The sequence below is a fragment of the Cupressus sempervirens genome, chromosome 8 (genome assembly GCF_028749045.1).
Source record: "Cupressus sempervirens isolate cs-2001-9-10 chromosome 8, ASM2874904v1, whole genome shotgun sequence".
NCBI classification, from domain to species: Eukaryota; Viridiplantae; Streptophyta; class Pinopsida; order Cupressales; family Cupressaceae; genus Cupressus; species Cupressus sempervirens.
Window position 1 is genome coordinate 334,202,054 of NC_143125.1, and position 25,994 is coordinate 334,228,047.

Below are 25,994 nucleotides of genomic sequence, written 5' to 3' on the forward strand. Positions count from 1 at the left end.
TTGCATTAAAATAATAATAGGATTACATAAAGTGAAAAGGCTCCATAGAGACTCTATCTCCAAATATATGTCATACATGACCTTATATCAAGAAAATTCATTTGTTTTTAACTACTATCCTTCTAAGCACTACTCATTTATACTAACTATGAATTAAATTTACAAAGCTCATAAATTTCTTCAATAATTGGGCCACGTCTTTAATCCACTAAATTTAGTAGTCAATTAGGAAATTAAATGGTGATAACACTACTAGGAATTGTCTTGTGAGTGTTGCATAGAGAGTGACTAGTTATTCAATGTCGGAAGTGACCAACTATGGTTGCATCTTCTTCTTCTAAACTGCTTTCTTTGCATATAGTTTCTATTATTTCTTCTATGTATAGATTGGCATTCATTTTTATAGCCAATTCTTTTCTTCTCTTCAAAGAGTTAGTGAGTTGCTCCTTGATTTTCTTGACTTACTCCATAGCCATATGTAGATCAAGTTTTTCATTCTCTCAATATCTTTCACTAACTTGTACACTTCCACTACTTAGATCTTTACTCTCAAGTTGTTAAGCCTCTAATAGGAGAACCAAGATATGATACCAATTGTTGGAAATGTAATGACAAACAAGTGACTGGGGGGGATTAGGAATCACTTAAAATGTTCACACTTAGAATACTTCACCTTTACTTCATTAGATCATCTAATCTACTTTCATGTATGAACATAAATAAATCAACACCATAATACATTTGACACAATATTTGGTAACCCAAAAGTTGTCCAACAAGGAGATAAAATTGGGGTGGGGTTGACCCAAACAATGCTTCACTATAATAGTAATAAAGTTGGCTTGTTAGGGCTTACAAATGATCACTTCTATTGATCTACTCTATTAGGAGTATGAAGGACTATTAGGTCCACCTTGTGAAAGGATTTTACAATACAATGAAGTATGTACTCAATTAAGAGATTCAAAAAAGTACTATTAGGTCCATCTAGTTTGAGGATTTGACTGATGCACCTATTAGGATGAATTGAAAGGTTGATCTTTGCTTTGGAATTTTGTTTTTTGAAATAGATCCTTTGCATAATGTAATCACCTGACTATGATAGATATGTCTTTGTTTTTCCCTTTATACTAGTTTGTAGCCTTCTTACTCAATCTAATCCATATTCACTTTTTATCTTCACATGTTCATGTATTTGAAATATCTTCTTTCTTAGATGAACTAATTTTTCTTCCATATATCAATCAAATGATAACTTCATACCAAGTTGGCTCACCCAAGAAATATCTTCATAATAACCAAATTATACCTTTGAGTTGGCCTAATGTTGATGCTTGAGTCTCACATTGCATTTTGGTTTTATTTTGATGCTTGAGTAATACAGTCATGAGCTTAGTTGATACTTGGGAACTTGTGTGACATTGGATGAATGGGTAACACTTTGGCACTCAAGTGATACTGAAGCATACTAACTTGAATTGGTAGCTTAGTTTATATGGAGAGCTTGGTGAGTATTGTGAGCTTGGTTCACATAGGGAACTTGACTCACATTGATAACACTAATAACTTAGTTTATAATATTGGCTTGGTTAATCCCAATATATCCTTGAATTTCTCAGGCTACACTAAAACATGTTGTCTAATGGAAAGCTTAATTGCAATATTAACTGGCCTTCCTAGATAACTTAAGTATTTTGTAACTAATTGATAATATGTCTTACCATAGGGTCAACAATCTCCCCCTTCAACATTAGTGACAAAAACACTTATATTGTGTAGTTCTATCAGCAATCCAAAACTTTTTAATCAAAAAATTCCTATGCAACTCCCTCTTTCTAGGTGCTTGGTTTTGTAACTCAATTTGAACTGACAATTATAGCTCTGTAACAACTAAATTTAATTTTGGGTTTTTCAAAAAAAAAAATGTTTATCTATACATCTAATCATTTTCTTCATACAAATTTCCTTTACACATATTCCTCTACATTTTTCTCTATATTTTTCCTCTTAAATAGTCTTTACTATATTTTCCCCCTTGTTTTTGTTACAAATTTCATAAACATATATGTACAATATTATACCAAATTATTGAGGAAATCATGATGCACTTTCAAAATTAAAGACATAGTTTTATCCCATTTTCTTGCAATAACTTCAAAATGTGCAATTCAATATGAAGTTTAGTTGATAACTCCATCATGAGATCTACAACTAAGAAGTTTGTGTCATGAACTAGTGTCTTTGCATATGCAAGGTGTTTTTGCATCACATACATGCAAGGAAGTATCATACTTTGAAGATCTAATACAATTTCCCTAATTTTGGTTTCCTCCCTTAGTACTTTTTCTTGCAAATCTGTCAAAAACCTAACCTTCACAAAATTATTAGAGTTGGAACTTGGGTCAAGTGCTAACTGACTAGTACTGGTCTTCAAGTCTTAATCAATCTTAGTCAATTTATCCTTTATTTCTTTTTTGAAAATTGAAATATCATAGAATTTTTTAAATAAGGAGACAACATTATTTACAACTCCCTCTAATGTACCGAGTGGACAATTTCACTTGATCAATGGCAATTTTTTTTGCTACATTCTCCAAAAATTTATTTTCAAATTTTCTTTCTGCTCTTTATAGAAGTTTATGTTGTCCATCCATATCCTTATTGAACTAATGTATAATATCAGTTAATTTCTCAGTAATAGGGGCCTTATTATTTACCTCAATTTGCATTATATCAAAAAATATGTTCTTGATGTCTTCAAGAACCTTTCCTCTATCCCTTTCAGCTTTTAATTTCCTTGGTTGTGCTCTTTTCCTCCATATCTCACTCAAAATCTCCACCTATTTAGAAGAGAGGTTGGATTGATCTTGATTTAGAATCACAATCTCAATATCAAGGTCAATCTAATTAGAATTATTTTATTTTTCCTTTCCCTTGGCACTTGTAGAAACTATGATTTCATTTCCTTTGTCTCCATCCTTCTTCTCTTGTCCACTCGATTGACTCTTAGATTCTCCTTCACTCCCTTTGTTAACCTTGTCTTCATCCTTCTCTAATTTTAGCTTGGTTAAGCCTATCCCATAGGTAGTCAAAGACTACTACTCAGTTGCTACTTGGGTGGATGCAAGACTTTATTTCTCCTTCTTTGTCTTCTCTATTCTTGATGAAGCAATGGCTTAGCTTGGAGTGGATAGTAGAAAGGAAATCACAGTAGCTTTCATCATTTTTGTATTTAACTCTTCTATAGTTTGTACATCTAGCTCTTCATCTTTTCTATCTTATTCTCTTCCTCAAAAATGGTTTTCCACAACTTTGTTGTGAATTGAACAACCTATTCAATATTATTAGACAAAATTTGAAATGCCTTGAATCTAGGAGTTTTCTTGTTTTCATGCTTTTTCATGGCCTCCCTAATTTCTTCTTTTGTAAAGTGTGGTATGATACTCTTCAAAGGTTGTTCTCTTATGCTTGTCTCTATTTTTACAATATTGGTCCATCTTTATGTTACAGCCTTGAGTAGGACTTCTAGAGCTTGGCTCTTTAGCTCATTTAGATCATATTTCCATTTAGCCATATTTTCAACCAAAACATCCTATATTTTTTTCTGCTCATCCTTGCCTCTAGATTCATATCTAATATACTTGAATCCTACCATGCCACTTCATTCCCTCAATCTTTTCAATTTCTTCTCAAAGGTTAGTGGGGGCTTCTTTAGTTGAATGATATGAGTGTTTTCTTCCTCTTCATCATCATCATCCTGAAGCTTCAATTTTCTTTTTGATTTCCTTATAGTGATGATCATAGGGGTAGCTACCTTCTTAGGTGTAGCTTTCTTTGGTGATGTTTTGATCACTTTCCCCTTCTTCTTTGGAGGTCCTTCTTCATATTTTTCCTCTTCTTCTTCTTCCTCGTCTTCTACTTTTCCCTCTATGAGAATAAGAGGGTCATCGTTCTTATCTAATTTCTTCTTGATGGTTTCTATCCTCTTTTTTTCTCTCTTCCAAACATGAGGAATCTCTATTTCTAGAGACATCCTAGTTTTTGCCTCTTCATATGTACCAAAATATGGTGCTTTAGAGTTAGTTGGCTCATTCAAAAGAGCCTCTATGATATCCTTGGTGTCATCAATGTTTACTTCATATCCCAAGGTTTTACCTAGGTTGTCCTATATATAACTGCTTGAAGGTGAGTGTTATCATAGTTAAATAGGAAGCAAATGTCTTGTGCATACTACTGAACTAGTTGTTGAGGAATTATGAACCTATTATACATCTTCTTTTTTTATATGTTCAAAATATGCATCCATTATACAACAAAAATTTGCTCCCAATTCATTTATGAAATCATCGATCTGGTATATTATTGGTCTATCCTTACTCTAGACCACACTTTCCTTAGATGGAAAGAACTTTTTCACATAGAAACATAAATATACAAGAGATCCAAACTTACACACAATTTTCTCCAATACTTGAATGCTCTCCATGTTTTTTCCTAGTTGGCTTAGCTGTAACTCGGCAAGGTCGCAGGATAAATTATTCTTCACCACTTTATATGCCAATTCAACTACCTAACAGGGAACATTGTTTGGCCTACTTCAACTATAGATCTTGTGAGCTATGACATGAATCCCAAATTTGATTTCTATGTGAATTATGTTGTTTAGTTTCATTCTTCTACCATCCCATTATGCTAGGGTTTTCTTATCAATCTCACCACAAGCTAGTATTTTATTTTTCTTATGTCTATCTAACATTGGGTAGCTTGTAATTCAATGAATCATCTTCTTGGTGATCTTCACAAGTTTCTCAAGCTAGAAGGACATGTCATGAACCCTATTGATAATGTATCTGATCCATTTCACTTGGAAATTTTGTGGCATATACAAGGCATGTGTCAAACCCTTGACTTCTAGATATTTATGCTCAAGATTTAGAACTCCATTCTCAAATAGTGCATTGTATGCCTCATTCATCTCAAATGAAATTAACTCCTAAAATATGCAATGATAAAATGATCTAAAGTCATTTATCAATATTACCTTAGGAGGAATGACTGAGTGGGCTCCCAATGGATATTTATGCTCACAAATTGCATTATAGAGCTTGAATTTTGGCACCTTGCATACTATATTCTTCAACAACATCTTAGAACCCTTCTTTGCCTTCGCACTAGAACTAGATGCCATAATGCTTGGTGAATGAATAATCTACAATGACACATAACCTTTCCTACAACTTTGCTTCTCATAACAATTTTCTCTTGATCACGTGTGGGCTCAAAAATGATATGCACAAATTGAATTATGAATGCAAGGTGAAAGAATAAACCCTCAATTTTTCCTTTTATAAAAAAAATAAAATTTTAAGGCCTTGTTAATGCATCATACAATGGTAGGTGAAACATCAAGGTCTTTGAATCATTAGCTCGGCATGGACTTATTATCAAAAAACTTGGTTATAACTCATTTAAAACATAGTTCCATTGCTTAACCTTGTGCATCTAAATATGCAAGTTTGAATTGTTCTCTCTTTCATATTTGGAACTAATGTAGAATCTTCCTTGAATTCTTAGTTTTAGCCATCTTCTTGACTTTCTTAGTTGGATGTGGGTGCTTAACCCAACTCATTGGATTGGACTATAATAGCTTCATTGTCTTTACTTGTGTTTTCCTCTAATTTCCTTACCCATTTCTAAGTCATCTAAGTTCTGATCTCTTCAACCTTTTTTTTGTCTTTATTTTCCTTACTAGAATTTTGTGTACCTCTATCCATATAGTTTCTTTCCAAATGACCTATCTTTTTGCATACATAAAGCCTCACATTAGTATTTATTTTCTTGAAATGATTTCTTATACAATTTCTCCAATGTAACCATATTCTCCACATAGATGACATATTCCTCATGTGTGTTGGAATTACAATAGGAAAGGTAAACTCTTGGGGGGTGTTGAATTAGTGCTTTAAACTTTAACCCATAAAACTATTCACCATACATCCATCTCATAGTTTAATAATTTTTTGGCAATATGTCCAATCAATTAGATAAGGTAAGTTATGGTTGTCATTTATGGCAACATAAATTTTTTTCAGATTAGTCATGTTCACTTCTGAAGGAAAATTGTGTAAGTATCAGACGGTATTATAGTAACAGGACAAATTTGATGATAGAAAAATATTCCCTTGAAATATTCTCTTGCACAATTGACCAGAGATGCATGATGTCATAATGATGATGTATACCAGTGTGCATGTATGTACAGTCAATTGAGTTTGAGTAATGAAGGAATTAGTGATCTAGTATTGATACAGCATAGAACAGAGCATATTAGCAGAATGTGTTAAATAACTTGGTTTATTATTTAAGCTATAATTTCTTGTTGAGCCAACTCTATTGATGTTATGTGAGCTAAATAAGGAATAATTTACTAACATGTTTTGTATAATTAAAGAACTTCATTTACAAAGTTTAAAAAAAAATAGATGACAGATATGATGATAATGATATGTGATCAATGATTGCGAAGTTGATATGATCTTGTGAAATGAGAGTAACAAGTGAATGTGACTTTGTGATATATGATATGAAGCATTTTTATGCTATATGTGATGTAGATTAAGTTGTGTGTAGTCACTCTTGTATGAAGAATTGTCAATTAGAAGATTTGTGAAGTACAACAAGTATCTTAGAACTATATGTATACTTATTTCCTAAAGAACTCATTGTATAGTTGCATGTTAGGGTAGTGGGCTCTTCTTGTACATATTTGTATATGATCAACCAATTCTAACAGGGTTGAGGCTTCTAACAAGGCCTAGTCTCTTAATAGGGACTTGAGACACTATACATTCTTCATAGACGCTTGATAGGGTCAATATCCTTAACCGGATTCTTTATATAGTGAATCATCTTGTGGATTTCAACCCCTCTAGGATTTTCCATTGACAAGGGTTTCCCTAGTTAACAAAATATGGTGTTATGATCTCTCTTTGTGAATCGTTATTTATATTGTTTAGTATTATTGGTTTACTTTCTTATGCATGCGGTAAAGTAATTAAAAATATTCAATTGTGGGCAAAAAGATTGAAAATACTAATTCACCCCCCCCACCCCCCCCCCCCCCCTCTCTCAGTATTATCTATTTCTAATAATTGGTATCAGATCTTAGTTATTTAAAAAAGGATTAATAGCTTGAATAAGATCCCTATGGATATTAGGTAATTGAATAAGAATCTTGAAGAAGCACTTGAAAAGATTGATCTTCTCACTGATGAAAGAGATGGCCTAAAAGATAGATACAAGGATGCAAAAGCCTACATTGGTGAATTAAAGGAAAAAATGGATGACCTAAAATAGAAAGGACCTAATAATCATAATAGTGATGAAGACATTGAAGATTTGAAGAAAGAAAATGAGATCCTAAAACATGAGTTAAAAATAGTTGAACTTAAGCTAAGTCTTGAGAAAAATGGAGGAAAGAATAACTCTGAAGTGAAAGCTAAAAATGCAAATCTGAGATCCCAGTTAAGCAAGGTAACATCTAAATTGGAATTTATTAAGTTAGAGTATGCAAAATTAGAAAAATACAACACCATTGTGAAAGGTGAGTTAGTAAAAACCAAGCAACAACTTGAAAAATTATATACCGACAGTGATAAGATTGAAGAACAAATATGTGCACAAAGACCTAGTTATGACAAGATTGGACTTGGATTCTTTCTTGGTCAATCCATCGAGACATTTGTTGAAAGAAAAGAACCTATTACTCTTCAAGTCAATAAGGATCTAAGAAAGAGAGATAATACATCTAAAGACAAAGAGAATCTCACCCATTTTGAGAAAGATAAAGAATCTAATCAAGATATGGACAAGAAAAGAAAGGAATCTAAAGACATTGAAGATGATTGCAAAGGTAAGTCCTTCAAACCTATTTCATAATTTTATTGTCATAGTTGTCATGGCTATGGTCATTATGTAGTAGATTGTAAGAAACCTAAATTTGATAGTGATAATGCAAATAGTAAGATGCATAGGAACAATAACCATGTAGGAAATAGAAGAAGATCTCACAACAATGAAAGTCGAGAAAGATGACAATTTGTTTGATACAGATGCAAAAATCTTGGACACATTGCAAGGAATTACAAAACACCTAATGATAAGCTAAATGAATAGAAAAGAGATGTACATGTATGTCAGTTATGAAATAAATTTGGACACACAATGAGGTTTTGCAGAATGGACAGAAGAGACCTAAACAGGAATCAAAATTATAGAAGGAACAATAGAAGAAATGATGATAGTTTGAAGAAAGAAATGAAGGAGTAGACAAATGAATTAAAAGAATCATTTGTAAAGGAAAAGGAACTAGAAAGCTCTCATACAATTCCAGAAGATGTACCTGACCAGACAATGAAGTCACTTATTGTTTGTGACTCTTCTTACTAGAATTAAGCATTCTTAGTGAAATAGAGTATCAGTTTTTGATAACTGATGCTAGATGAAGTATCAAAGGTGCGCAATTGATAGTATGAAGTAGACATTGAAAGAATTCTATAGTGAAGTGTGCATTTCCTAATAAGGTCAAGATGAGGATATATAAGAAGATTAAACTCTCTTTTGCACAAAGATAGTATACTAAACTATTGGCCAACATGCATTTAATGTAAAGTACAGATTGTGAAAGATTTAAAGGATGCAAACTAGCTTGCATACATCATTTTCTTATATGAAGCTTGTGTGCAAGATTGAAGCAAGATTTGGAGAATTTAAGAGGCATGCAATCATGTGAAGTTGTCAGAAACCCTAGTACACAAAATTGAGGTATTTTCTAAATTATTGAGCATAATCTTTCAAGAATGGCAAGACAAGAAGTTTATAATGTGAGCAATAGGCCTAGGTAAAATTTCAAGAAACACCCATTTGTTTCTTTACTTGATGACCCTATCAAAGCATTTTTGTAGGTTCCAAAAAAAGTTCTTCACATCAAGGATATCAAAGGATATATCCATTGTAAAATTAAAAGCATAGGTAACTCAAAGATTCATAAGGAATTGGAAAAGATATGCAATAATGACTTGTCATTGAAACCTGAACATAGATACCTAGAATGACTTAACCTAGCTAAGCATATGTTCTACATGGATTTTGATAACAACAAATGGACAAGGATAATTATGAGCAGAGTACATGATGATTTTCTATGGTTGGGAGATTTTATTGTGTGTATTGACAATGACCTAATTCACAAGGTCACAGGTCTAAGAAACGAGGGAAGTAATCTGGTAAACATTAAGAATGTGTGCAAACTAGTTGAGGCAAATCTCAACACATATCTTGATGGGAGAAAAATGAAAGTCAACTCAATTCAAGATGATGGAGTAAGACTCATCTGCAAGGTTTTGGGATACAAGTACAATCATGGATCTAGGATAGATTCAATCCTTGTAGGATTTCTTCATATAGCTTACTTGGCAATAAAAGGTGAAGAGGTCAATATGTGCGACATTATCAGAACACAATTGTTGGACAACATATCTAGATTCAAGAAATCAAGGAATGCAGATTTTAGATTTGAATCCCTATTAACACATATATTATTCTATGCTACTAAGAAGTTCCATAGAATCTTAGTTTCGAATGAAAATGAGTGCACAATGCAGCTAATCACTCGAGCATATAGGTTAAGACCCAAGGTAGTCAAGGACAATGATATTGACAGAGTAATGAAATCCTTCTAAGCTAAAATGAAGCAAATGTATAGGACACCTCCTGTACTAGTAGAAAATTATAAGGATGAATTGTGTTTTATGGTTGAGATAGATTTCACATGTATGGAGGTAGTAGTTCCTCCAGTAAAATTCATTGAACTAATGGGATACAAGACAAGTGAAGAATTGATTGAAGGATATGTGTAGATAATCTTTCATTCTAAAGCTAAATTTAATTATCCTTGATGGGGTACTAACATTAAGAATATGAGAGAAGTTAAGACTAGTCAAGCAATACAAGATTCCAAGAAAAAGGTTGATAAGGTGATTGATTCCATTTTGAAGGAATTTGGAATGTCTAGAAAGACATTTGATGAGGTAAAGCAAATAGCTATGGAAATGAAGGCTAGTGACCAATTTGAGCTTTTGACCCCTACACCCATTGTAGTGGTAGGACCTACTAAAGAGGTCACAATTTCCTTAAAAAGTGTGCAAACTCCTACTGTGGCTTATGCAGTAGTTTTGCAACAACAACCTCTCAAGAAATTGGTAAGATAAAAGAAGTACCTGCTACAAGAAAGTGTATAAGGACCATAACCCCTCCTAAAAGGAGAGTGATATAGACTACAAGTGGCCCAATAAAATAGAGAAGAACTCTACATATTAGCTCATCTAAATCTAAGGAAGAAATTGGTGATAGACTAGTTGAAGCAGCTAATCAGGCAGCTAAGACATCAACAAGATGAAAAGCATGGAAGCCTAAGGTAGAAAATCTTAACATGAAAATCATTAATGATAATAATTTTGTACAATTGAATAAGTATTATGATTTGTATAATAATATGGATAGGAGATAGCTATAAAATGTTATAGTTAGGAATATGATCTTAAAAGATAAGAGGTTTGATAGTATAAAAGGCCAGATACCTGAAGATTTATATAATAGATTGAGAAATAGAAAGAGCAGAGTTGTAGAAGAAGATAAACAAATAAGAATGAATATGGTGAGAAAGTTATCTTTTGTAAAGAATGAGGAAGAAATAATAGAAATTTTGAAAGGTATAGCACCATTGTTAAGACATAAAAAGAGATGCATCCTTCTCATGGGAGGAAATTATGAAGTTAATAAGGAAACTCAAGAGGCTATAGTTTCATACATGTCTACTATGCTTAAGATAAGTGTGTAGGCAAAGGAGGCAAGCCAAATGCCCAAAGAAAGTGCATAGCCAAAGGAAGCAAGCCAAACACCTGAGGAGTGTGCATAGACAAAGGAAGCTAGTCCTACAACATGCAGTCCTTCTCACAATTTTGAACCAACAGCTACACCAATTTCTTCACCACATATTACTATGGGTAGTGAATATATGCAAATAGATAACACCAAGGTGATAGTTGAAAAAACAAAGGATCCTTTCAAGGATTTTGGTACTAGCATTGTTGACAATATTGTAGACTATATCAACCCTGATGAAGAAGAGGATCAGGAGACTATGAAAGAAGATGTACAGAAGATTGAGACCTCAAATGTACCCTTAACACCAGCAGTAGTAACACCATCTACTTAAGGAGCAGAAGTAATAGCAGTGGTAGTAGCAATTTCCACACCTCCTACCCAAGAAATAGTGATCGTAGTTCAATCTAATGAAGAAGATAAAGTGAAGAGTCTTATATCTTCTTTGAGAAAACTTCTTGAGAAGAAGAAATCAGTCAAGTCAATTAAGAAGACTTTGACTTCAATTTTGGACAGAATGGAGAAGGTAGTAAGTCGTGTTGACACCCTAGTAGGCATTCAATAGCACGCAAAAATTTTGTGCAAAGCCTTTGATAATGAATACACAACACTCTCTAATGTGGCTAAATTCAAGCACAAATAGAGCATAATGGTAAACTTCTAAATATAGAAATGTGGCTACAATTCAAGCACTAATGTAAGAAATGATATAGAAACCCTGAATATATGTATTAAAGCATTGAGGCAATGTATAGAGGAAGGAAAATGGGCTCATGCTAAGTGCAACTTAGCATACATTCATCTCCAAGAATTTGATGAGAAGATCAAGGATAAAGTGACTAAGCTTCAAACAGTCACTGACAACTTTTTGAAGCAGAATTAGAACATAGACACCATTGAGCACACAATGTAGATGCTTCATGATAGTATAAGGGAAATCCAAGTAGAAAAAGAGAAAACTCTAAAGAGATTCACTCTTCTAAGACAACACTTGTTCCCACAAGTAACATTGTTGGAAAATCAATTGGTAAAATGCTTGTTAGCAAAATCGTCATATGACAAGTTTGTGGCTATAGACTTGAATGTAGAAAAATTGGCTGCATATGCTTTATGTGCACTTATCAGTGTATTTGATGCACTAAAGGATAGTTGGAAGAAACACTTTGCACAATTGAAGACTAATTTCAGCAATTGCTTTTCCAAGTTTTGATGCAACTACCAGATTTTTGACAATCTTTTTTTTTATATCTTTGTCATTGATGTCAAAGGGGGAGATATATGGAAAATTGTAATTGTAAGGGGGAGAAATAAGTTTTAATAGGAGTTATAAGGGATTTAACCTTTTCATAACATGAATATAATGTTTTCTTTCTATATTATGGCTATTTGTTTTGATTGGTATGATAGCATGTTTGGAACTTAGCTAATTTTCCCAAAATGTTGTCATCAATGCCAAAGGGGGTGATTTTTGGAAATATGTCCAATCAAATAGATAAGGTAAGTTATGGTTTTCATTTATGGCAACATAATTGTTTTACAAATTAGTCATGTTCACTTGTGAAGAAAAATTATCTAAGTATCAGACATTGTTACAGTAGCAAGACAAATTTGATGGTAGCAAAATATTTCCTTGGAATATTCTCTTATGCAATTGATTAGAGATGCATGATGTCATAATGATTATGTATACCAATGTGTGTCTTTGTACAGTCAACCAAGTTTGAGTTATGAAGGAATTAGTAATCTAGTATTGATATAGCGTGGAACACAGTATATCAACAAAATGTGTTAAACAACTTGGTTTATTATTTTAAATTATAACTTCTTGTTGAGCCAACTCTAATGATGTTATGTGAGCTGACTAAGGAAGAATTTACTAACATGTTTTGTATAAGTAAAAAACTTCATTTGCGAAGTTAAAAAAAAAGAGATGAGAGATATGATGATAATGATATGTGATCAGTGATTCTGAAGTTGATATGATCTTGTGAAATGAGAGAAACAAGTGAATGTGACTTTGTGATATATGATGCAAAGAATATTATGCTAGATGTGATGTAGATTAAGTTGTGTGCAGTCACTCTTATATGAAGAATTTTTAATCAGAAGATTTGTGATGTATAGCAAGTATCTCAGAACTATATGTATACTTATTTCCTAAAGAACTCATTGTATAGTTGCATGTTAGAGTAGTGGGATCTTCTTGGACACATTTGTATATGATCCAAAAACTTGAAGCAACTACTAATAGGGTTGAGGCTTCTAACAAGGCCTAGTCTCCTAACAGGGACTCAAGACACTATACATTCTTCATAGACTCCTAGCAAGGTCAATATCCTTAATGGATTCTTTATATAATAAATCATCTTGTGTTTTTCATCCCCACTGGGGTTTTCCCTTGACTAGGGTTTCCCTAGTTAAAAAAATATGGTTTTATGATCTCTCTTTGTGTATGGTTGTTTATACTATTCAGTAATATTGGTTTACTTTCTTATGCATGTGGTAAAGTAATTAATAATATTTAGTTGTAGGCAAAAAAATTGAAAATATTGATTCATTGCCCCTCTCAGTATTATCTATTTCTAACATAAGTAAAGTAAAATACCATGTAAAGCATATTCATCTAAAGTATGTAAAAAAGTAAGCATTCACCCATATATGACACAAAATATGATTACCCAAAAACCCTCCAATGCAAAGGTAAAACTAGGTTGGGGATAACACCCACAAATCTTCACTACTGCAGTAATAAAGTTTATCTAATGAAGGTTACAATGTTTGATCATGATCAACCCTATGAAAGGTCTACCCTATTAAAAACTTACAAATACTATTAGGTCTTACCCTATTAAAGGATTTCAATACCCTATTAGTCATGTGCCTGATTAAAGGACTTCAACTCATAATTAAGTAAGCACCTTGTTAGAGGATTTTAATACGGCCTGTTAGGTCTACTCTACTAAGAGATTTGACTGATTCACCTATTATAATGTCTCAGCAATGATCCTATGATTAGTACTTTGTTGCTTGATATCTGAACACCTCTATACTAATGTGTGCTTGATCCTTCCTAATCAAATGTCTCTCTATTATTCATTGTTTCCTTCCTCTATTCTCCTTTAACTAATTATGTAATGTATTTCAGATCATAATACCTTGGTCATCATGAATGTCCTATTTGCACATGCAAATTCTCCTTCTCTTTCCTTCTCTACACATATAACATTTAGGGTTTTTGCCTACTTAAGAAGACCTAGGTAACTTAGGATTAGGTATGAATCAATAGCTATGATAAATCCATATTGCTACTTGAACCTTCTCTTTATCTGATTGGATGCATATAATACATAGGGATTCACATATAAGATTTTTCCTTATCAACAAAAGATTGTAACTCAATCCTTAAGTTGCACCAAAAATGATTTACATAGTAGTTTGTGTCAATACAAACAACTATGTCAAAACTATGTTACTCAGCATCTGAAGTCCTTGGTGCTCAACACTAACTGTGACTTCAATATTGTCACTCGGCATCTAAATGACTCAACATGCACTGCTTGCACAATACTTGAATCACTCAGCACATACTATCTTCTCGATACTTGAGTGACTTGGCATACGAATGACTCGGCACTCACTATTTACTTAGCATGCTCTAACTTATATGTTGTGCTCCGCATATGTTACTTATTTGGCATGAACTAAGTAAATGACATAAGTATATAGAAACTCACTTATCAAAACCAATCTAAGATTAACAATCTCTCACTTTGACATGAGTTTCAAAAACACTTGGCCATACATTAATAATCTTATTCTTACAAGCATAACATGGATTTCTATTCGCTTCCTATATAAAAATTTGAAATATCAAAATTTTGCAACATGACTTATACCTCAACATTTCATAACTCCCCCTAAGTTATTTAATCCATTCTATACTATACTCTATATCAAAATATTACTCTTTCTGAGTAGATTTTCATCAACTGATACTCTTTCTATGTTCCTATCTAAACTAATTTTTGTGTTTTGTTGTTCTCTTTCTCCTTATTTGTTTCTTAATCCCCCTTGGGTATAGATATCTCTATGTTCTGCTTGTTTTCTTTGCTGCCCCATTGCTCTTATTCCCCCTTTTTGATACTGATGTCAATAGTTATACACCTATAGTGTATTTGTCCAAAAATAATTTATGGACCTCAAGTATAATTTTAAGAGTGGCATATCAATTATCACAATCTACCTCCAAAGGCTTAATTTGGATGGCCAACTCAGCAACAAGGTGGACTAAGCTATCTAGTGTAGAAAGATTGGGGTCTTTCTTCATAAGTGTTTCTACATAGCCTATCTCCTTGTGTAAAATCTCCATGTGAGGAGTCAATGTCGATTGGATGCTAATCATTTTAGCCTTGGTGTTGGCTTCATCTACTTGTAATGATGCTAACTGACTCTAGAATTGCAAGAGATTCCTAAAGTGTTTCTCAATTTGAGTTGGAGACTTGGGCAATGTTGTACCAGATGACTACATTTGGGTCTCCAAACTTAGGGTGTGATTCCTTACCTCTTGTGTGAAGAGTGTAGGATTACGCAGTTTGGTGTATAGAGAGAAAATGTTCTCTAATATCTTCTTCACACTCTCTATCTTGGTTGCTAGCTCAACCTGTGTCAATGCAATACCACTAGATATCTTCTCATTTACCTTGTTTTGAAACTTCTTTTTAGACCATTCTAATATTTTTACATTAGTATCTAGGACAATGTCACTAACTCTTTCCACTATATTGGTTATTTTTTCAATGATGGGCTTTATTTCATCTGGAGTAGGCAGACTAAATGCATCTAAGAAGATCTCTTTGATATCAATCAAATCTCACTTCTACCTATGCTTCCTTCTAAGTAGTTCTTGATTTTTATTCTTTGTTAGGGTCTCTTGTAGTATGCCCATCTACTCAATAACATTTTTTGCCAAATCAAATTTAGGCAATACAATCTCTAAATCTAGGATAATATCTCCATAAGTAATTACCTTTTCTACCTTAGATGAGCAAGGTATCATCACTAATAATTGTAATGGAGTTACCTCTATGTTCAGCCTCTAAAGAGCTTGATTGGAAGGAGTACCAAATTCTAGAAATGTCACTAGTGCTTAGATTCCTAATAGCTCCTTTAGCTTGGGTGTCAAACTTTTCTCTTTAAACTTTCCCTTTTCTACCTCTATGGTTTCAGTTGCACCTTGATCTTGTGTTGGAGGTGTAGGTGTCTCTACATAACCTATTTGGCTATGAGTCCCATAATTATTTAGTGTCTCCACCTTATCTTCTCCAACTATCACAACCTTATCATTTTTAGTATCTTGTTCAATTTTTTAGACTGGAGTGTCTTGCATGAGTGTACTAACAATGAAACCTATTGTATCCTTCCTTTGATATACAACTATAGGTTGTGAAGGTTGTAGAGTTATAACTTGAGGAGTGATTATATTTGTTTCTTGTGTTTTCACTTCCTATCCTACAGTTATAGTCTCTATCTTTTGAATTTCATCCACACTTACTAGTATAGGTTGTCACATAATTTGGCCTAGAAAGTGGATCGGATAAGCATCCTTTGCAAATCTTCCTTTGTAAGGGGATTGAGGTTCTAAGTGGTAGTATCAGAAACATCCTTTACTTTGACAGTTTCAATGTTCACATTTGTCACCTGTGGAGGGTTGACATTCTATATTTGTGTCTCTTGTACACTCTATTCTATTTGTTGCTCTTCCTCAACTAGTGCTTAGTTATTAATATTCATATCAGTGTCTCCCTTAACTATACCTTATTTTTTATCATCTTCTTCATCCTCTCCTATCTCAATAGGTGTCTAGCTAGCTTCATTTGATGTTGACAGTCCATATGTTATCTTCCACATTTGTTTGGACTTTTGTACAACATCCTCTATATTGTTTTTCAATATGCTAAATACCCTATACTTTGGTACAAATCTTATAGCATATTTCTTAATGGCTTTAGACATTTTAGCCTTACTAAGTTCTAGCATAACTTTAGCAAGGGTTGTCTCTCTAATTTTTCTCTTAGTTTCTAAACAATAATGGCATTTTTGGTCAACTCTATCACATAAACTTTTAGGTATGGATTTGGCAAGTTCTAGAGGAGTTTTTTTAAATATAGCCATCATAGCATATACTACCTCTTCTACTTGGTTCTTCTCAATATTTTCAAGATTATCAAACTCAATGTGAGAGAAACCTAGTGAATCGTCATTATTTCTAACATTCTCACATAAATTGTCTAGATTTGAGGAGGTAATGTGACTCACCACTTGTAATTGGCTATTGCCATCTGATTCAGTCATCTCCTCATTAGATTCAACTTGGGAAACATACTTTCTCCTCAATCTCTTATGTGCTCTAGTTTCCTTCTCTTTAGGCTTGGATACTTATTTAGCCTTCTATGTAGTGACTCTTTTACTAGCCCTTGTGGTAAGTGTTGTACGTCTGGGCTGATTAGGTTTTACAACCTTCTTTAGTTTGCTCACTATTTGAGTCTTTTCCTTTCTTTTCTTCTTATCAGTAGTTATAAGTGCTTTACAGGCTTCTTCTTCCTTGGCACCTTCTATAGTTTCTACTTCCTCCTCTTTTTGATCTTCTCCCTAACCTTGTGTCAATGCCAATGGTTCTTGAGCCTATGTGTCCTCTTCTTCTTCTTCTTCTTCTTCTTCTTCTTCTTCCTCTTCTTCTTACATAGCTCCATAAAAATTCTCTTTCAATTTTTTCACCAATTTGTTCTTCTTTATAATCATGGAAGCAGTCTTCAATTCCATAGTGATCTTTGATTTGACCAAGTCATAATTACCAAATGCTTTGGCTTCCTTATCCACTTCTTTTGCAAGTAATGTTTTAATTGATGAAAAGGCCTAATCAAAATTAATTTCACAACCTAATGACCTTATCCATCTCACCCTAGGAATGTTTTCTTGTACATAAGTGAAATTGGTATCAACTAGGAAGAAAATATCATCAAAACATTCCTCCACTAGTGAGACTAGTATCCTTAATCTCTTCTTCATTGATTGCTTAAAATCTTCAAAATAACTAGTCATCACTGACTCAAAGTTATCACCCAATTGCTCAATAAGTTATCCTATTTGAACTATAATTTATCTATTAACCTTCCATGCAACCTTACCAAAAGTAGGAAATGTATTCTACACATAAAAGAAAATACATACCAGAATAAATCTAAATTTACACTATGCACTCTTGGTTTTCCTTATGACTCCCAAATTCTCAATCAATTGTTGCAACTACAACTCGGCAAGATCATAAGTATGATCCTTCTTCAAAATTTTATAGCCCATATCCACTACAATGCAAGGTACATTATTTAATCTACTAGACTGATAAAACTTATGTGCTATTAGCCTCACTACAAAAGCTATTAGGGGATCTATGATAGTATCAATGATTATTCCCCTTTTATTCCATAAAGCCCCTATGTTCTTTTCACTAATTTCCTTTGATTCACTTCTCATGGTCTTTGGTTGATTTAGGGTTGGATACCCCATTACCCTTTGAACAATCTTCTTTTTGATTTTTACTAGCCCATTTTCTAACCATATAGAGCTATCATGAATTTTTCTTAAAACAATCTTAATCCACTCTTTTTTGAAGATGTTGGGGAAATCTAGGGCATGAGTTAACCCTTTCTTCTCGACAATCTTGAATTCTTACTTCAACACTCCATTTTTACATAGTTTCCTATATACTTCTTTGATTTCTATATCTTCTATGCTTCCAATCTTGCATGTGCAACAATTCCTAACATCTTGAATCATCAAGACTTGTGGTGGTATTATAGACAATGCACTAGAGGGATCCTACTTATAAGCTATATCTAGGATAGCCTTGAAAATAGGTTTTTTGATTTCATTGCTAATCATTTGAACATTTAGAACATCTTTTCCATTGATACTTTTTTCTTTAGAAGAACTATATGCCATTTCATGTATCTAGGGTTTTCAAAATTTGAAACTATGTAGCTCAACACACAGTAAAATACCTTATAAATCTTGTTGAAATGGTGTCGAGCATCCCTTTAAATCTCCTACAAACACTCAAATCAAATTCTCCAAATCACCTTTATCTCTTCATGTTCTTCTTCAAATTCAAATGATGTCAAATGAATACAAAATTGATCAAATGGCCCTTAAAACATTGCATTTAATGCTAAGTTCTTACACAGTTGTAAGCTCAGCATCAATTGAATTTCTAGTTCACTCGACATCCACTTATCTTTCCATACGCTTGCCAACCACTACAAGCTTGACATTAACTAACAAATTTTCTTGCTTGACATCCACTAACATTTTACTTAGCACCCATATGAAACTTTTTCATGCTCAATAGTAACATGAAAAACTCACAAAACTTAAAGATTGATCCTTGATTTATAGCAACAATTTGCATCTTTAGTCATGCATATGTATCTTTTCAAAAATAAATCCTTGGAATTGATGTATGGTATATCTTTTAAATATCAGTCTCACATACCTCTTGATTTCTTAATTTGATGAGGTGTGATCACCTAACCCATTGGGTGAAGTGATACCATCTACACTTGATGTGCTACAATATTCCTTTCTCTTCCATGTCTTTTTCATCTCATCTCTAACATTTTCAATATTTGCCTTGCCTTTGCCTTTTTTGTACTCACAACTTGGTGCCTTTGACTTTGTTTGACAATATCTACTAATGTGACCAATCTTCAAACAGCTAAAACATGTGGTTTGACTCAACCACATTTTTTAATCACTTCTAAAATGTGTTGTAATATGATTCTTAGGAATATGTTTTTACTCTTGATAGAAGTGACAACTATATCTTTTATTATAATCCCAATTATAAGAGTTTTCATTGTTCTTTGCCTTTGTCTACTTTTTTGATGACCAATTGGGTTTGGATCTACACTCAAAGGCTCTATATCCATACTTTTGATATTTATAATAGTATCCTTCAAATATTTTAGTGTTCATGGTCTTAGTTATACATTCATGTGCTTGATGACCTTGTTTATTATACTTGTGGCAGTGACCCATGTTCTTCTGCTTAACATTTTGTCTTATAGTCTTGCTCCTACAAACATCAGTAGTATGTCTTATCTTTCCACAATTATGACAAGTAGGTTTGGATTGATTACCTTTGTTACTTCTTTCTTTAGCACTTTTGGATGATTCTCCTTCTTCAATGCTAGTGTATCCTACTCTAGATGTATCATTGTTAGATCTAGGAGATCTCATCAATTGTTCAAAGTACTTGATGGCTTCACTAGGTTTTTTGAAGCTTTCAAAAAACTCCTTTACCTTTTTTAGATCATTGTTCAACTATTCATTTTGCAACTTCAGTGTTGTGATTTCAATATCCTTGGCATTCAGTTCATGATTTACAATCATCATTCGACCCAAAGTTTCTAATTGCATGTTAACAATCCTAGTTACTTCTGATGATCTCTCTTCTAGTCTACTGGTCAAAACTCTCTTGTCATCTTAAATCATGACTTTATCTTTCATATCTTTCTTTTTCCATTCGGTCACCTCACATAGTAATATGGCTTGTGATTCTTTCTCTATCTTAAGGTTTTTGATATCTTCAACTAAAGTTTTAGTCTTTTTTATTAGATCTACAACTGCTACATCAAATTTATTGGAGTCTCCATTTTCAAATAGCTTAATAGTATACATCCCTTGGTATTGTGTGTCATTCTCCTCAATAGAAATTTCCTTCCTTCTTCTGAAATGATTTCTTTAGATCATTTCTTGCTTCTTTCAACTGATGTAGAATGAGTTGTGTTTCAATCTTCTAGTTCTCAATAACTTTTGCTAACTTGTAGACTTCCATTTACAAGATCTTTCCTCAAAGCTACATAGCTTTACTTTCAAATAAATTCACTCTTATACAAATTGTTGGAATTACAATAGGAAAGGTAAACTCTTTTGGGAGGGTGGTTGAATCATTTTTTTAAACTTCAATTCATAAAATCGTTCACCATACATCCATCTCACAGTTCAATAAGTAAACTGAAATACCATGTAAAGCATATACATATAAAGTATGTAAACAAGTAAGCATTCATACATATATGACACAAGATATGATAACCTAGAAACCCTCTAATGAGAAGGTAAAAGTGGGGTGGGGATGACACCCACAAATATTCAGTACTATAGTAATAAAGTGTATCCAATGAAGGTTACAATGTTTGATCATAAAACATGATCTACCCTATGAAAGGTCTACCCTATTAAAAGCTTACAAAGACTATTAGGTCTTACCCATTTAAAGGATTTCAACACCCTATTAGAAGTGTGTTTTATTAGAGGACTTCAACTCACAATTAAGTAAGCACCTTGTTATAGGATTTTAATATAGCCTATTAGGACTACTCTGTTAAGAGATTTGACTAATTTACCTATTAGAATGTCTAAACAATGATCCTGCAATTAGCACTCTATTGCTTGATGTCAAATCACCTATATACTGATGTGCACTTGATCCTTCTTAATCATATGTCTCTCTATTATTCATAGTTTCCTTTCGCTATTCTCCTTTAACTGATTATGCAATGTAATTTCATCATAATACCTTGGTCAACATGAATTTCCTATTTGTGCATGCAAACTCTCCTTCTCTTTCCTTCTCTACACATATAACATTTAGGGTTTTGTCCTCCTTAAGAAGACCTAAGTGACTTAGGATTAGGTATGAATCAACGGTTGTGATTCATCCATATTTCTACTTAAACCTTCCCTTTATTTTATTGGATGCATGTAATACATAGGGATTCACATATAAGATTCATCCTTATCAACAAAATATCGTAATTCAATCCTTAAGTCAGCCCAAAAAATGGTTTACATAGTAGTTTGTGTCAATACAAACAACTATGTCAAAATTGTGTTACTCGATATCCGAAGTCCCTGGTGCTCGACACTAATTTTGACTTCAATATTATCCTTCAATATTTGAATGGCTTAGCATGCACTACTTGCTCAGCACTTGAATTACTTAGCACATACTATCAGCTCGGCACTTGAGTGACTCGACATATGAATGAATGGGCACTCACTATTTACTCAACATGCTTTAACTTATATTTTGTGCTTGGCATATGTTACTTGTTCAGCATGAACTCAGTAAATGACTTAAGTTTATAAACATTCACTTGTCAAAACCAATCTGAGATTAACAATGTGTTGTAGTCGCAACCAATAAATGGTATTTGTCTGCTTGCACTATGCTAATTATTTGGATTCTATTGATTTGGTTTGTACTCTGAATATTTGTGACCATGCTTGTAACATATAAAGAAATTCCCTGCAAAATTTAATCTAGATTTGTATTCATTTTCCTTGTGTCCATATGTTTTGCAATTATAGCAATGACCTTTGAACTTGGGTTGCATAGTATTACTCTAGCAAACATTTGATGTATGACCCAATTTTCCACAATTGTTGCATGTAGGCCTTTTTTTCTTCTGTGCTCCTTGTTGTGATGATTCTCCTTGATTAGTATACCCTAAGCCAATATTTCCTTTAGGTCAATTTAAAGTTTTCTCGTATAATTGATTCTCACTTTCCTATGACCTCAATCTTCTTTCATTGAGTTCCTTTTCAGCCCTTAGTTCATACTGGAGTCTATCATTTTCTGCTCATAGATTGGTGATTCCATGATTTGCATCATCTAGTTGATTTTTTGTATCTCCCTAATGTTGTGATAGTTGTTGGACTTCATTGGTCTTTTCTTCTAATCTTGTTGCAAGTAGTCTTTTTTCCTTATCTATCCTTTGTTTTTTCATTTACTACTTTGTTCTTTTGTTCCATGACTTCACATAACCTAACTAAGTGACTTTCCTATTCTCTTTTCAATTTTCTTCCTTCTTGTTGTAGAGTTGCATTCCTTACTATTAGATCTTCTATGGTTGCATTTGCTTCTTCTGAACTTCTTTCTTTGCATAATTTTTCTATTATTTCTTCAATGTCTAGATTTCCATTCATCTGTATAGCCAATTCTTTTCTTTTCTTCAAAGAGTGAGTGAGTTTCTCTTTGAGTTTCTTGACTTGCTCCATATCCATATGTAGATCAAGTTTTTTATTCTCAATAGCTTTCTCTAACTTGTACACTTCCATTTCCTTAGATCTTTACTCTCAATTTGGTAAGCCTCTAATAGGAGAACCAAGTTTTGATAAAAATTAATGAAAATGCAATGATAAACAAGTGATTGAGAGTGGGGGTGAATCAGGAACCACTTAAACTTTTCACACTTAGAATACTTCATTTTTGACTTTGTTAGATAATCTAATATACTTTCATGCATGAACATAAAGAAACAAATAAATCAACACCATAACACATTTGACACAATATTTGGTCACTCATAAACCCTCCAATGAGAAGTTAAAATTGGGATGGAGATGACACCCACAATTCTTTACTATTGTAGTAATAAAGTTGTCCTATTAGGGCTTACAATTGATCACTTCTGGTGATGATGAGGGTACACTCTGATACCACTAATGAAGGTACACTCTAATACCACTAATGAGGGTACACTTTGATACCACTGATGAAGGGCCACACCACCCTTACAGATTGACAACCAAGAACACACCAATATGGAGACAAAGAGAAGAGAAAATGCTTTGCAAAGCATGCTTTTATTATAAATGAAAATCCTTACAATATTATCCAAATGAGAGAACTCCAAACTCTTACAATATAAGAGAGCTTCCAACTAGATTTGACACCAAGAGCTTCTACTAGAAGAGATCACACCTTGAGAGCTTCACTACAAGAGCTTGCACTTGAAGAGCTTGTACTTGAAGAGCTTTCACTTGAAGAGCTTCTACTTCAGGAGCTTACACATCAAGAGCTTACACTTGAAGATCTTGATTATAAATGCTCATATGCCTTGCTTAAATAGGCACTTACCACCCAAGACATTACAAGCACAACCAAAGTGGGATAAAAGGTAGATACAACTACCTTAAAATAAATATTAAATTCCCACCCAAATACAACTAAGAACCACCATGTGGCCCAATTATAAAATTATATTTCCTTTTTGGATCACAACAAATATTAAATACATGATTTAAGGAACTTTCCAAAAACTTTTAAAATGCCATCTACACACTTTGATAAATGGAATGATAGCTATTTTTCTATTTATGCCACCTATGCACCTTGAAAATAGAAATTCCTCCTCTATCATTTTTTAATATTTTTTTAATAATTTATCCTCTAATTTTTGTCACTTTCTCTCTCCTCCATTTTTTTTAGGATCATCTTTCATCAGGTGATCTACTTTGTTAGGAGTATGAAGGACTATTAGGTCCACCTTGTGAAATGATTTTCCAATACAATTAAGTTAGTACTATGTTAAGAGATTCAACAAAGGTTGGTTAGGTCCACCTGGTTAGAGGATTTGACTGATGCACTTGTTAGGATGAATCAATAGGTTGATCTTTGCTTTGCAACTCTATTTTCTGAAAGAGACCCTTTGAATAATGTAATCACTTGACTATGATAGATATCTATCTATTTTTCTCTTTATATATCTTTGTAGTCTACTTACTCAATCTTCTCCATATTCACTTCTTATATTCACATGTTCGTGTATTCTATATATCTTCTATCTTAGACAAACAACTATGCCCTCCTTGTATATCCATCAAACAATAACTTCAGACCAAGTCAACTCACACAAGAAATATCTTCATAATAACCAAATTATACCTTTATGTCGGCCATGCTCGGATCTCACGATATATTTTGGCATTATGTTGATGCTCAAGGAATAAAATGAACTTGGGTGATACTCTAAAACTTGAGTGACACTGGATGCTTGGGTAACACTTTGACACTTAGGTGATATTGGAGCATACTAACTGGAATAGGTAGCTTGGTTCATACAAAGAGCTTGGTGAGTACTGTGAGCTTGGTTCACACTAGGAACTTAGCTCACACTAATAATACTGATAACTCAATTTATAATATGATCTCAGTTAACACAATATACACTTGAACTACTTTGGCTACACTTAAACATGTTATCTAGATGTAAAGCTCAGTTTGCAATATTAACCGACCTTCCTGGATTACTTAAGTGTTTTGCTACTAATTGACGTCAACAGGGCATAATGTACAACAAACTAAAAATGGAAGGCCTAAAATTTTGACCTCTTTCAAGAAAAGAATTTTCAAGATTGAAAATCTTGACAAATATTTTGCATTGTATATATTGTAAGGCTCATGAAGTCTTGAAAATTCAAAGGGGGAATAATCATTTGAAAGGAATATTATCAGTATTAAGTTGTAATTAAACATTCACTAATTATACTTTCCTTAATTTACTTAGGATAATGCATTTGTATATTAGTTGCCATGTGAAAACATAGAATTTTACATCTCTTTTTAGCATATGGTCTTGGAGAAATCCACTTAAGGTGGAGTTAGTTGTCATCACATACTTCTTTGTGTGTGAGATCCACTTATTTCTCCTATGTCATCATCCTCTCATTGTTGTGCATACTTTTTTTTACAATGGAGGACAATCCACCTTTGGTGAACATGTGATTCCACCTTTTTAATTTGATAGGTATCTCTATCACCACTCCTAGTTATCATGCATTGCTTATATATTTAGGTGCATCTCTTTTGTATTTATTGATTTTGTATCTATTTTCATTTGATCAATCAATAATTTGAGCATATCATTTTGTCTCTCTCATTTGTGCTATCATTTGAGCTTCTAGATCTTGGCATTTTCTATTTTTTTCCTTAGGAAAATTATTACATGGTATCAAATCCATAGGGGTTTCATTGCATAGTCATTTAACAGCTATTTGCTTCAACTTTGGAGGGTCACAATTCAAATCTAAGATTTCAAGGATTTGTGGGAGCCCATAGAGCAAGCTTTGATCATGACATTGCATCCATGTGGTTGTTCTAGTGAATTTTGACTATATATTTTCCTATGTTGGGGAAAAGTCAAATGTGA